Source organism: Penaeus chinensis, chromosome 18 (genome assembly GCF_019202785.1).
Source record: "Penaeus chinensis breed Huanghai No. 1 chromosome 18, ASM1920278v2, whole genome shotgun sequence".
Classification (NCBI taxonomy): Eukaryota; Metazoa; Arthropoda; class Malacostraca; order Decapoda; family Penaeidae; genus Penaeus; species Penaeus chinensis.
In genome coordinates this window covers 17771508-17776507 of record NC_061836.1, presented here as the reverse complement: position 1 = coordinate 17776507, position 5000 = coordinate 17771508, and positions in this window count along the sequence as shown.

Below are 5000 nucleotides of genomic sequence, written 5' to 3'. Positions count from 1 at the left end.
CAGCTCTGTAGAAGCTGTATTATCAAGGTAGTTAAAACAAGCACTTGTACATGATGTCTGCGTAAGATATATATTTACAGAGACAAGGGAAGAGCCAAATTGAAGCTGGAGGTGCAGAGATGCACACGGGAGAACAAAGGGATACAAGGGAGATCTGAGACAATGTAATATGGAACGACAAGGCCCGTCAGTTTTTGCGTCTCTATATGAACTTTCCGCATGCAAATGGTTCAGCCCTCTCGCACTAGTAGAGAACCACGGTTCCCATGTAAGTAAACTTGATGCCGTTGTAAACAAGTAACGAACATCCTCATGCAGACAATTTAGATAAATATGATTATGTAAATTACATTTTGTCTATACAGACTTCTTTTAATTTCCTTTGTCAGCAAAAACAGTCTAGTCACATATACCCTCCGTAACTCAAGATCAAACGGAAATTAGTGAAACGAATTTTATTGCTACCGCCTTCGTTTGGGAGGGGTTTGGCATGCATGCGACACGTGCGGAAAGCCGCAAATCCAAGCGAGTACGAAAAATGGCGGAGAAATTGGAGTGTAATAGAATCTCTAATGCTATCTGGTTGGCCAGTTATCATGGGGCAGGTAACTGCATACCCTTGGGATGATAAAGGGAAGAGTAGTAAAGCAAATGGGAGAAAGACACAATATGGGCGAGCTAACTGTCTGAGGGTCCCACGGATGCCGAAGAGCTTGGAGAATCAGCACCTGAGACGCCATGTACTTAACCCAATGCCGCCGGAGAATTTTTTTTAAAAAATGGGGAAAATGTTGTGCCTATTTTCTATATTTTTGTGTGAAATGTCTGCCCATAGATGGCTCTGCTAGCGCTTAGCCACAAAGGAGTCAATTAGTAGACCTTGTGACCTCACGTGATTTGAATTGGCGGGAAAAACGTATTTTTTACTAGTGCTATCAATATCGATGGTGTTATTTTTATTATAAACATTATAATTATCATAATGTTTTTTTAATATTAATAACAGCAAAATAAGATAACGTAAAATATTTCATAAATCAAAGAAAAGGGTGAGCGGGCGAGACGGGCAGTACTCCTAACTGGCTCATTGGTGACTTAGTACAAGTATAGCCATCTATGTGTAAAAACAATCAAAGAAGTACTGGCAATAGGCATAGCACGTGTCTACCCGTTGTACCCGTCGGCAAGGGGTTAATAGGATGTGCAAAACCGGAGAGGAACTGAGTGAGTCGACAATGGTGAAGAATCGAAAAGTTAACTCAGCAAAAAGTGAATCCACGACGCCAACAGGATGAAAACCCCGCACAGCATAGAAGAGGTGATCGCAAGGAACCGAGCGCCGAGTAGAGCAAAATCCCTGCTCTTTCTACCAACGGTTACATATCCATTACACCAACACAAGGCGGAGTCTGGAATCGCGTCGCAAGGGCCGCAAACACGGAAAGACACTCAGGGGGCCCAGCCAGTTATGAGGGGGAGCAGAAGGCAGTTAATCTTGTTGTTCGCCGTTAATTTCGTTATTCAGAATAGGAGGCACTCGGGGGGGATAGCTTGCTGAAAGGAGAAAGGGCGTTTCCACACGTGTTTCTGGCGATTTTCCTTTCCCTTGATATACAAACGTGTAAATGTGATAGAACAGGGTTAGGAAACATGAAGTATTCTGTCGTTCCTTCCGAAAACATTATTAATCGAGAATGATAATAATAAATATATACCATAACACTGATGAATGGTGGTAAATACGATAATGATGATAATAATGAAAATAATAATAATGATCATAATGATAGTGATTATAATGATAATGAAGATGGTGATAATGGTAATGATAACTGAAACGATGATAATAGTATTGGTAATAATAATGATGATAATGATTAATAAGGATAATGATAATGGTGATAATGATACTAATAACGATGGTAAAGATAGTACTAACAGTAGAAATAAGAATAATAAGGATAAAGATAAAGATAATGATATTATGATAATGATAGAGATGATGAAAATGATGATGATAATATTATTAACAATAGCAACATAATAAAAATGATAATAATGGTCATAATGCTAAACAATAATAATGATAATAATGATAGTGATAGAACTGCTACTATTACTATTGCTAAAAATAATAATTATAATAATAATATAATGCCAATGATAATTATAACGATAATGATAACAATGACAATAATAATAAGAAGAAGAAGAAGAATTATGATAATAATGAAAATAATAATGAAATAATAATAATAATAATAATAATAATGATGAATAATGATAATAACAAAAATAATGATAATACTAAAATAATAATGAAAACGACAATAGTAATAATAATGATAACAATAATAAAAAAATATATATACGGTAATGACCGTGATAATAATGATAATAATTATAAAAATAGTGCTAATAATAACATTATAATAATAGTAAGGAGAATAATGATGATGATGACAATAATGATGATAATGATGATAATAAAAATAATAATGATGATACCAATTATAATAATAATAATGATGATAATACAGGTGATAATGATAATAATGATGATAATGATAGTGATAATGATAATAATAATGATAATAGTAATAATAATAACAATAATAGGTATGATAATGATATTGATAATGATGGTATTGATAATAATAATAATAACAATAATAATGATTATAAGAATAAGAATAATAGTAATAGTGATAATAATATAAAAACAATAATAATAATAATAGTAATAGTGATGATAATATAATAACAATAATAATAATAATAGTAAACAATAATGCTATTGATAATAATAATGATAATAAAAAAGTAATAATGATAATAATGATAACTGAAATAATAATTATAATAATGATATTACTGATAATATTAATGATAATAATGGTATTAATGATAATATTAATGATAATAAAAAAGTAATAATGATGATAATGATAATGATGATTATAATAATAGTAATGATGATGATGATGATAATAGTAATAATAATAATAATAATAATAACAAAAATAGTAATAATAATAGTAATGATAATAATGAAAGTAATAATAATAATGGTAATAATAATAATAGTAATAATAATAATGAAAAAAAAATAATGATACTGTTATCAATAATAATGATAACAGTAATAACAATGATGATAATAATGATGATAATAACTAATAGTTTCTTTCTACAATAATGATAATGATAATAAAAAATAATAAAACAATTATAATAACAATAACAGTAACAATATTAATGATAACAACAACAATCATAATAACAATAATGATAATAGTAATAATAATAATAATAATAATAATAATAATAATAACAATAATAATAATGATAATTATAACAAAAACAATAGTAATAATAATGATAATAATAGTAATAATAAGAATAAGAATAAGAATAATGTTAATAATAATAATAATTATAATGATAATTATAATTATAATAATAATAATAATAATAATGATGATGATGATGATGATGATGATGATGATGATGATGATGATAATGATAATGATAATGATAATGACAATAATAATATCAATAATTATAATAATAATAATGAGGATATTGATAATGGTAATAAAGATAATATTACTAACAGTAATAATAATTATAATAATGACAATAGTAAAAATTATAATAACATTGATGATAATAAATTGTAATAATGATAATACCAATAGTGATAAGAACAAGGGAGTAATAGTAATGATAGTGATACAAATTATAAAATCAATGATAATCATACAATTTATAGTAATTTGAATAGTAAGTTTAGTGTAATTTTGCAGTGATGATAATGAAGGTGAGGGTGAGGAAAATATTTATGCTAATAACAGTATTGATGAACACAAGAGATAATGATTGTGATGAATATCAATAAAATATTTCGACGCATTTAAAAAAGCCACACCTTATTAACATGGGGCCAAAGGAGATTTTATTTGCATAAATGTTTTTCGCATAAAATGTTTTCATCAGTGGATGCATCATAATTACTGCAATTAAGGACTTAGCTGCTGATTACCACTATACAAATGATTAATATTCCCTGCCTGTTAAAATGCATCAGTAAAAACCCCTCTCTCCCTTTTTGCAAATCCTGTGTTCAGTCAGTTCTGTAGTGTGTTGATCAGTAGCATGACCCAAAAAAATGTATGGGTGAAAAAGGGAGAGGGAGAAAAAGCTTAAGTATTTACAGGTTACTGAAAATTGTATGGTCTTTGTATTCAAGCATAGTGCTATTTGTAATATTTCTCTCCCTCTCTCTCTCTCTCTCTCTCTTCTCTCTCTCTCTCTCTCTCTCTCTCTCTCTCTCTCTCTCTCTCTCTCTCTATCTATCTTTCTCTCTCTCTCTCTCTCTCTCTCTATCTATCTATCTATCTCTCTATCTATCTCTCTCTCTCTCTCTCTCTCTCTCTCTCTCTCTCTCTCTCTCTCTCTCTCTCTCTCTCTCTCTCTCTCTCTCTCTCTCTCTCTCTCTCTCTCTCTCTCTCTCTCTCTCTCTCTCTCTCTCTCTCTCTCTCTCTCTCTCTCTCTCTCTCTCTCTCTCTCTCTCTCTCTCTCTCTCTCTCTCTCTCTCTCTCTCTCTCTCTCTCTCTCTCTCTCTCTCTCTCTCTCTCTCATCCCTCCCTCCCTCCCTCTCTCTATCTCTCTCTCCCCCTCTCTCCCTCTCTCCCGTTAGTATCAGTGCAGATTAACCAATCCTTTTCAACACTTCAGGTCTATATTGACCAGGGAACAGTTAATTAATTCGCGCATATATTCCCAAAAGGCCAGCTAATTATCTGCCTGTGAATCGATAGAGTGATACATCGTAATGGAAACACGCCATCGGAATGTAAACGTGCAAACGATTCCAGTGGGATATGTTTAACGTGGTATACAATCCATACTAAATCATAGTGTAATACAGAGTGTAGAAAAGAGTGTACCTTTGAAATTCGGTCCTGAATCATAATTTTTATTTTTTCTCTTTTGAA